This window comes from Vigna angularis, chromosome 2, assembly GCF_016808095.1.
Source record: "Vigna angularis cultivar LongXiaoDou No.4 chromosome 2, ASM1680809v1, whole genome shotgun sequence".
In the NCBI taxonomy this organism is placed as follows: Eukaryota; Viridiplantae; Streptophyta; class Magnoliopsida; order Fabales; family Fabaceae; genus Vigna; species Vigna angularis.
The window spans coordinates 25,473,927-25,484,865 of NC_068971.1; positions in this window are offsets into that span (position 1 = coordinate 25,473,927).

The window sequence follows — 10,939 nt, forward strand, 5'->3', positions numbered from 1 at the left end:
AAGTCGGTTCCCCCATAACAAACGTCTAAATGGCTTTAGAAGTCGGAGTGGCGGGATGAGACGTCTAAATGGAGTCAAAAAGTGATTTTTTAAATTTCTAGGCTGAGTATTTAGAAGTCGACTCCCCCCATAACAAACGGCTAAATGACTTTAGAAATCGGAGCCCCCCATAACAGATGTCTAAATAGTTGTTTTATTTACGGAAAATGACACCAGTCATTTTTTATGTTGGATATTCGAGGGTCGGACGTCTAAAGGGTGACGTTAAAAGTCTTTTATGCACCAGTGTATACAAGAAAAAAAAAACCCAAAAACACCAAAATAGACCTGCACAAAAAATAGACCTGTACACAAGAACAACTATTTAATGTGATTTTTGGTTTTCATAGCTATGGTCATTATCTTTGAATGAAATTTTTTTAGCACTCTTAATTAAACTCATATTTGAGAATAAAAATATCAAGAACTCTTAATTCGGATCAATCTGAAGTTTAAAAAAAAATTACATTACAAATCTTAAAATGATCATAACTTTCACTCTAGTTAACCATTTTCCTATATGCATTTGGGGTAGAAAAACACTTTTGATACCCTAGTAGCTCACGTAGCCAGCTAATCCTTTCAGATCTCCTAGAAAATGTTGTTTTCTGTTTTTTCAAAAATAAAATTTTAAAACTTTGCAAAAATATTTAAAATAGATAGACTTTGAATTTTTAGCTGAAATTTTTTGTGAGTGATTTTCATGATTTTTTTTGGACCTTCATACAAATTTTCAAGCCATTTGGAGTTCATTTGAACATACTCTCAGTTTACTTATACATATGAATAATTAACAAACACCCAAATGAAAACAACTAAAATGAAACTAACTTTGAAGGTGGTGGTTTGGTGCTACTGAAACAAAGTGAAAAAATACCTAAAGAGCACTTGTGCACAAAATCAATCAGGTAAAACAAAGAAAAAATCATACCTAAGCACTGAATCAATGTAAAATGAAAGAAAAAATGGAACAAATGGTGAAGATGATGGTCACAAGGACGACGAGAGAGCAGTAACGGCTGAGAAAAATTTGACTCAGTCTGAAAATGTCTTTGTCCGTGAAATTTAACCCTAGAAACATATTATTATCTTGGTTATTTTATTAACCGAGACAATATAGGTTATATTGCCTCGGTTCTATTAAGAACGCTGCCTAAAACCTTTCAAAAAATTTAACAAAAAAATATTTTCAATTATTACAAAAATGTCACTGTGTCATTTTATGCTTTGGTTCCAACGAAACCGATGTCAAATGTGGGAGGTAAAATTCATATTTTTTGTTGAATTCAAATATAATTTGTTGAATTTAATTCGTTTGTAAGGTAGTCAAAGGTGGAGAGATGTAAAAAAACATACATAAAGATTATGGGAAGTGAAGGAAAAAAAGACACTAGAAAAAAATTTTAAGATAAAAAATAATCATATTTTAACATATGAAACATTTCAAATAATTTAAGAAAAAAAAAACCACATTTGCCTTTTTCAGAAAAGAACACATTAGTTTATTTTAAATAAATAGAGAGTTAATTGAATTAAAAAAATATAAACACTAAAATGAATTAAAAATTTAAATATCGATACCATATTATTAATTAAGCCTAAAATTAAATATATCTTTTAAGAATAAAGTTTATATATTATGAGTTTAATTATATTTCGAGATATTAGTCTTTAGATATTGATAATTATTAAAAAGAAGTAAAAGAAGGTTGATGTGTTTATTACAAAAGGAAAAGCAATGGTTGGTTTGATGGGTTGATGAAATGTATTCCCAAGTAACAACATTGAAGAAGGAATTTAAAGTTGAATGGACAGGCATACTTTACTATATATGTATTTTATAAGATTGGTTTAATATGTAATGTTTGGTGTGGTGAATGTGTGTATGGAATCAAGATATAGTAGCTTCACACACATAGCATAGAGGCCCACACAAAACCAATCCAACAGTCAAGTAGGAGCAAGATTTCAGATATGATTCAAAACATAAATATTCATATATTATGCAACATCAACACGAAAGCCACGTAACAACGTTCTTTTTATAGGATTAGGAAAATTATTTTTTTCTTCAACTTTGGCCCTTTTTCTATAAAATTAATAATAAAGTCTAGGCATGAAAAAAAGTGAAAAAAAAAACATGAATAAGATTTAATTTATTTTACCTCTTTATTTGACAAATCCAAATTAAGATAAAAAAAAATTCTTTCCTTTTTGTTTATGTTTCGATTATATTTTGGTGAATATTCAACTCATCATTTTTCTTTTAAGTATGTTGATTAAATTATCATATAGATTTTTTTCTCTATTGTACAGTATATTTATACACATTGAAACAGTATGGAGGATAAAAGAATAGATTTTTTTTCCATGTTATTTTGTCACTTACATTCTTATTTTGGACCTTTAGAAACACAATATTTTAGCTCAATCTCATCCTTTTATCTTTGGAGAGAATATGAATGATAATGTGATAAAAATGTTCTGTGTATATACATTTTTTTTCCCATGCCTCAATTGGTTATTGCTTGTGTTATCTATATAAATAGAAGATGCACAATGCTTTATATTTTCTCAAGTTTTAATATGCTAGAAAGTTGAAAAACGTTCAAAATCATTGCATGCAACTTAAAGCTCTCCTTGCGATTTTCATTGAAAATGTCAATCATTTTCTCACACATCTTCATCACGTTGAATTTTTCGACTTAGATAAACATTTGTATAATTCCCTAAATGTATTGAACCAAAAATCATCATGCATAATATAACACATTTTTTTTCATAACTCAATAGGAAGATTATAAAACTTACCGAAAAGATTCATTTTTAGATAACTTCAAGTATTAGCAACATGTTTTTTTAGGAAATTCTTTTTTCAACAATTTAAGCAAAACAACGAAGTTATTGTCAATCCACTCATTTTTTGTCTTCAAATTATTCAAACTTAACCTTTTTTTATTACTGTTTGAAATTAATGCATTATGGACACAAAGACATCTTCAAATCCTTTTCTAATATAACATACAAAGGTCAATGTGCTTCAAAGAAGTATGTTTTGATAGTTAATAGTATGTAAGTTGAATGTATGTTAATTTTGATGATTGAATTGTGTGTTTTATTTTAATATGCATGTGTGATTGAATGAAAGTGGTTGAATGAATATGGTTAAAGGTGATTATTGTCTTCTATTTGGTTGAGATTGTGAAGGTTGATGGTATGAAATTGATATAGCTTAGAGGAAACAAATTATATATTGAATTGTTAGTCATTTTGACTTCAAAAAGAGGGTTTTGATATGTGAGTTTTTAAGCTAAGGGTTAAATAGAGTAAATTCCGTTTTAGAGTCTATTTAGATGTGAATTGTGACTTATTAGAGGTTTTAATTAATTGAAATATGTTTTAGAAAGAGGTAATAGGATTTTTGGTAGTGTTTTGGTGGGTTTTCAAGTTCATTTTTAGGGGCTTGGACTAGTTAGATTTTGAATTATAGATTCTGTGTGAAAATGGTCTTTTTAGAGGGTGTTGCTAAGTCATTTCTGACTTGTTAGACTCACTAAGTTACTTAAAAATAAGTTAAAACTGGTAGATTTAAATTTTAGTCTCAAAGGAGAGGATTTAAATGTTTTTAAGTGGAATCTTGTTTAAAATAGTTGGAAACTAGTTTAAGTTGGATGATACACATTTTTTAGGACTATGGTAGTTTATGATTCAAATTATGAGCGTTAGAAGTTGGTAAAAATGGTAAGAATAGGTCATGAGTGGTCCAGAGGTGTTGTTTAGGCAGTTTAAGTGTTGTAGGATTATACAGTAAAGCTAGGTAAGCAGTAGGTGTTCGCTAGGAGAATTTAGGGAAGTCTTGGCAATGAGTTCCAACGGCTAGGCGAGCCAGCTCGTTGGGCCTAGGAACCTTGCTCCTTTGCCTCTCGCTGGGTGAGTAGAGGCAGGTTGTTGGGCGAGCTTTGGGAGTTTTTGACAGTAAGATTTAAGTTCTAGGCGAGCTCCCTCGCTAGGCTAGGGAAGCTCCCTGTTTGGGCTCTTGTTGGATGAGTGGTTTGTGTTCGCTAGGCGAGTGGTTTAGGGTTGTTTAGTTATTTTTGCTTTCTATTTCTCATATGTGCTTGGATTTATATGGTGTAATGTTTGCTCTGATACTTTGTGATATGATTTGGACATATGGTTAAATGGATGAAAGGTTTATAAGAGTTCTAAGGATAATTATTTTTTGTGGTTTCAAGTGTTGTTAGTATGAATGTATGGAGCTAAGTACTAATGGTTTATCTTGACACTCTAATGGTCATCCATTCTCAAGTAGAGAAGGGTGAGGCATGTGGTGAAAGTATTAGGAGGTTCTAGTCTAGGGCTTTACCTTGGTCAAAGACATTTGTTAATCGACTAACCTTGTGTGGTAGTTTTGGGTGAGCCAACAGTATAACCACTACAAGTGCATAAATTTTCATAGTTCGACATTCTAGATGAGTCAAGTCTATGTTTATTATATGTTTTGGCAATGTTTGATTACTTGGCTTGGAATTGTAATTTGTGTAATCATTTTATTATAACTTCTGTTTACACTAGCTTACCCTGCTTGTTTTCTTTGTGCTTATTTTGTATTGTTTGTTTGTGCATAAGTTATGATCACCTGGTGGGTGTGAGCAGATGATGATGTCGTATTAGTAGAGCAAGTATTAGGTGGAGAGGGTGCTAACGTTTATATTTTTATTTCTTTTATGTTTTGTTTAGTTATATTAAGGAATCTCTTATTATACTTTTTGTTTAGTGTTTGTATATAAATTTTATTTTATGTTTATATTAGATAACTGTAATAGAACTTTATCTTTTCCTAATTGTTAACTGATCAATTATTAGACCTGTCAATTTGGCCCCCTTACATGGTTTGGCCCTAACCCACGTGGGTTGGGGCCAGAAAAATCCATAGGACCAAAAAGCCCCTCGTAGAAAAAGCCCACAGGGCTAAAATATCTTCAAAAGCCCTGTGGTCAAGGCCAACCCATGGGCCTTTTTTTAGAAAAAATGTTCATTTTGAATACAAGATAAAATATAATTAACTCTTTCAAAAATAGTTACGATAAAAAATAAATTGAATTTTTTATAGGACGAGAGTTCTAGAATCAAGAAACAAAAGCAAAATGACAATATTTATTGAGTTAGATTCTCTAAGTATATAATTAGAAGATCATTTTATAAATTTGAAATTTAAATATTTAATTTCGTTTTTTTTAGGTTATAAATTAGAAATTAACTTTCTATCTATAATTATCCAAATTGAAATTTAAGAGAAGATTTTCTCTAATTGAAGCTCTTAATTTTAAAAAAAATAAGGCTTCTTTATTTTCTTAGCAAGCTATTAAAAAAGAAATTAAATATAAATGATTTTCTTTTTCATTTTATACCCAACAAATCATGCTCATAACATAAATAATAAGTAAAAAAAAAAAACTCATAAACCTTGTGCAGGCTGCAGTTGTATTCGTCCATAGGATTCAATCTCGTCGTACTCCTTACTCAGAATGTTTACATTTTAAATGTCATAAACATAAACATAAACATACATTTAAGTTATGTGTTCTAATTGAAAGTTAAAAATAAATTATTTAATGTGTTAGTCAAAGAATTGAAACACTATAACATTTGTCATTCTTTAGTACTTTAGGTCTATTTAAAATTTTCATTTTTTTTTAAATTTTTAAGAAATTAACTTTCTTTTTATAATATATCTTATGGTGATTTTGAGAAAATATTATCAAAGAGAAAAAACAAAATGAAACATAAGTTTAATTTACACATAAAATATTAATAATATTTTTGATCAAAAAATTTTAGATAATAAATTTTTGAATTATTTTTAATTTTAAATAATTAAAAACAGATTGAGTGATATTTTAGAAGTCGAGAAAACAAAACAGTGATTCTTTTTAAAAACTGTAAAAGTGGTGAAAATATTAAATCAATTTAATATGTTATTATTTCTCTTTGGGGTTATTTTGATATTACTAATTATATATAATTTTTTAATAATTGGTGTTTGCAATATAAGACATAATTGTATTAAAATTGACAACAAAATAAAGCATTTTTATAATATTTTAGTAAAAAAAAAATTGTAATACTATTTAGTTGTATAAAATTAAGTGTGTAGTTTGCAATTGTTTTTAATTATTTAAAAAAGTGGTTATTTTGAATATTAAATATTCTATTATACTATAGTTAATTAGTTTTATTTAATAATTTGAAATAAGAAATCAATTACATGAATATAAAATTTAGTACTTTTGATAGTTACTATGAGAATATTGAAGTTTAGTTTTCAAATTTTTTTAGTGGGGCTAAACCCACCTTAACCCTGACCTTAACTCCCTTGAGAGGGGGCTTTGGGGGCTGGGACTTTTTTTTGACCCCAATTTGAGGGGCTTCTTAAGAGGGGGCTTTTTCAATAACGGGTTAGAGCTAGCTCCGGAGTCATGGATCAAATTGACAATTCTATCAATTATATTAATTATGTGATAGTTTCTTTATAGTTTAATACTATATATTTGGGATGTTAGACATTTAATCCCAATTCACACAATTAACATATGGATTATAATATATATTTTTTCATATAAGTTTACCTTTTAACAAATTTCAAAAACATTTTAATGTTATTCTCGTGAAGATGACAAATATGAATTTTCTTCATCCAACATCAATCCATCTTGTCTCTTATGATTTTCAAAATTTGATAATGAGTTTAAATTTTAACTCTTCCCTACAAGGCGTGACCCTATCCTACAGCTTAAATTTTATTAAATTTGACAAAATATTAATAATATTTCATGTTAATCTTCAAATACATGTAGTGGTAAAACGTAATGTTCACATAACAATCAAGTATGAACCAACGAAAAAAATGGAACGCTCTCAATTAAGACTCATCAAATTTAACAAAACAAACTTAAACGTTAGACGTGATTCAACTCAAAAATCTTCTTCCCAGACTGTCAAAACAACAACAATTGCGAGTAATTTTTGTAATATTAAAAAAATTTATTATTGAACGTTGAAAATGAACTAATGTTAAATTTTAACATTTTATTTTTATTATGATTGTAATAATTTTACTTAACTAAACTAAAGATCTTTTAATTATCGCACTGCCTAAAAGGATTTGATTTAATTTTTTTTTCTAATTTGATGCTTACATTTAATAAAAATAATATATTGAAAGATTAAACATTTAATAATAATTTAATATACGGACTTAAATATTTTTACTATAACCTAATGTATTTTTTAATTTTTATACTCTGGTTTTTCAAATTTTCAGTTACTAAGTATTATTCAAGTTAAAATATAATATATATATATATATATATATATATATATATATATATATATATATATATATATATATATATATATATATATAAAAGTAAAGATCTAGAAAATAATATTTTAAAAATTGTAGTAGTTTAAAAATATTGAGACTCGATTATTTTAATATTAAAAGGTTTTTATATAGATGAATTTGTTATAAATGTGTTTCATTATTTTAAAACATATCATCTCTCTATAAATCACTTTTTCTAGAGTCATCTGTCTTCTTTGTAAGGGTTCTTACATCCTCTTAATTTGTTTGAACATCGGAGACTGCATCTGTGATCCTCAAGTAGAGTTGATCAACTCTACTCAATCAATTTCCCAAGTAGGTTAGTTCCTCCTCCTTTTTTTAGTTTCATGTTTTCCAATGCATGGGATGTTTGGCTCTGTCACATGTATGGTTTGAGTATTCTTTTAGGTTATTTATTGATCAGTAGTAATAATGACGTACCCTAACCATGATTTTGTTGTCTATAGGTGCAGATAGAGCTTTCCGAGTTGTGAAAACGATATAGGGTCTTCTGGAATAGTTTGGTAGTCTAAAGAGGTAAGGGCAACTAGTGTGCAGTCTTGAATTTTAATTTACAAGTATGATTTGTGATTGTTTGGATGATAGGGTGATTTAATTGAAATTGTGATATTTGTTCTAGTATTTATTGCACACGGATGATGTTAATTGATAGCATGATATATTTGTTATGATGTGATTTTGATGTTATTGCTGTGATGAATACTATCTTGTGAAGTTGTATTTATGTTTGGATATGGCTGCAATATTTAAGGGGTAGTGAGTTATCAAAGTTATGGGTTTGATAGTAAAAAATGGAGGTTTTAATAGGCAAGTTTGTGAGATAAGGGTTGGATTGAGAAATTTGGTGTTTCAAGTCTGGTTTTGTGTTAATTGAAACTTGTTAGAGCCTAGAGTTAGTAGAAATCTCAAATAGGAACATGTGTTAGTTAATAGGGTGGTTTAAGAAGTTTTCAAGTTCAATTTTAAAGGTTTTGATAATTGAGAATTTGAGATAATGGTTCTATAGGAAAATTAAAAGTTTAGGGATGGTTATTAAGTCATTTAGGACTTGTTTAGGTGTTGAGCTAGAAAAAATCTGAGGTGGAAATGATACTTGGTTCTTATGCTGTTTTTTTTTTCATATTGGAAGTTCTAACTAGTGAAAACATAAAATAGAGGTTGTGATAAAAAGGAGGTTTTGGGGTATGTTATTGAGTCCATTAGGGCTTGTTCATACCTTTAATTTGCAGAGTTTTAAGTTAGAAAGTGTAGATTTAAATTGGGGTACTTTTTAAGTTGTCATATGAGTTTAATGCACCTAGTTTGGGTCTAATGATCAAAGAGGTACCTTGTTTTAGTTATAAATGTGTTTTGATATCAATTCTAGTGTATAAAAAACCCTTTTGATCAATTGGATAAGTCTTAGGTGCATCAAAGTTCATAAACACAATGTGTTGTCAACTAATATCGTGTTGAGGGATAGTTTTCTGGCACTGAGCGCCACATTCCAGTGGCTCTAGCGTTAGGGGGTAGTTTTCTGGCATTGAGCGCCATGTTCCTTTGGTGAGTTTTGAGTTTCTTTCTTTTATGTTTTTTTGAATAATTATTACATTGATGATTTAATATGTCTTTGGTATAATATATGAAATATTTGAATGATTATGAATGAGGTTATGATTGAAGTACAATGTGGTTTGAAAAGAATTTCTAAGGGGAAATTCGTAACGATGGTTTCAAGTGTTGTTAGTATGAATGCAAGGAGCTCAACCTTGGGGGTTATCCTAAAATTCTAATGATCATTCATTCTCAATTAAAGATGAGTGATACATGTGGTGAGAGTAGCAGGAGGTCTTAGTCTAGGTGATTACAATATGGCCTAAGACGCGGTACAGACTAACCTTGTGGGTGTGGTAGGGTGAAATTCATTGACAATGGCTCTATAGAGCAGTAAAGACCACCACAAGTGCACGACTTGCCATAATTCGACATTTATACTAAATCCGGATAATCGAGTTTAGGTCTATGGCATAATTATGATGGTTTTTTACTTTGGGGAAATGTGTTGTATCATGCAATATTAATATATCTTGTTGGTGTCTTTTTACCATTAGTTTATCCTTGTTTTTTTCTTTGTTTGTTTAGGGAGGTAGTTTTTGACGCTAAGCATTGGCGATAGCAAGTAGTTTCCTTTGTTTTTAAATGTGAGTTTTGGTGAATGCTTTATGTGAAATTGTTATGTTGTAAATGTTTTGATAGCTATATTTAAGGCTTTTGAAATGGTATGGATATGTTATGAGAATGAAAGTGGTGTGTTATGATAAGAATCTTACGGAGAGATTCTATACTAAAGTAAGTTGTAGTGAATGCATGATGGTGAGACTCAATAAGTAGGTATCCTAATATTCTATCAACCATTCAACTCATGTAGAGATGAATGAGGTGACAAAGAGAATGGTAGGAGGTTTTTAGCCTAGCTCTTTGGGTTTTAGGAGTGGAAGATTAACCTCATGGGTGGTAGGTCGAGTTACCCTTATTTATAACTCTGTAGAGTATAAATACTACCATTGATGCACACCTTCAGTGATATTTATGTCAAGCATAGTATCCGGATAATTGAGTTTAGAGTCAATTCTTTATATGTAGATATATGTTATAAAATGTTTTAATATTGAACTAATATATGATGCATGGAATTGTTATTGAAGTTTACTTTTGAACACTAGCTCACCCTGTTGTTTTCTAGAACCTAATTCAGTTTTTTTACAGCTAATTCAATTTAAATTATATACCATGCTAAATTATTTTAAAATACAATAAATGGTAGATTATTTGAACTTATTTATTAATTAAGATGTTTTTATTTAATAAAAAATAAATATAAACTAGTTAAGACAACTTGAGTAAACTAAAACATGATTTTGTTTGATTTAACTTCAATTTAAATAAAGGGTTAAATATGTTTTTAGTCCCTTAACTATCAAGCGATTTTATTTTCCGTTCCTCTTTCAAACTTTGGTACACTTTGATCCTCCTCCTTAAGGAAACTATAATTGGCGTTAAAAATCAACTGAGGTGGCTAACAATGATGTGTCACGTAGATAATGAAAATCTGCAAAGTTTCCTACTTTTGAATTAAAATACATAATAGGGGAAAGATTGGAATGGGATTTGGAATGGTCAAACGAAGTATGTAGCAGTTTATCAACAACACTGACTGAGCTCCGATCGGTAGCAGCGGCAGTGGAGGGTTTGAGCGCGTGGACCTACGTGCCCTTACAAGCGTCCATGATTTTCATGCTACGAGTAGAGTTGAAGATGTTCTGCTGCATCTTTCGTTTTTCAACGGTGGATCTTTCGGAGTTCAGAACAATTAAAGATGTCAAGAGAACAAAATCGGGTTTGCAAATATTTATTTATTTAAATTTAAAACAAAAATAAAAATAATAAATTGAGGGTTCTCTCTATTTTTTTGGGCATAGAGATTTCAGGGTTTGTTCCTCTGTGCTTTATTTT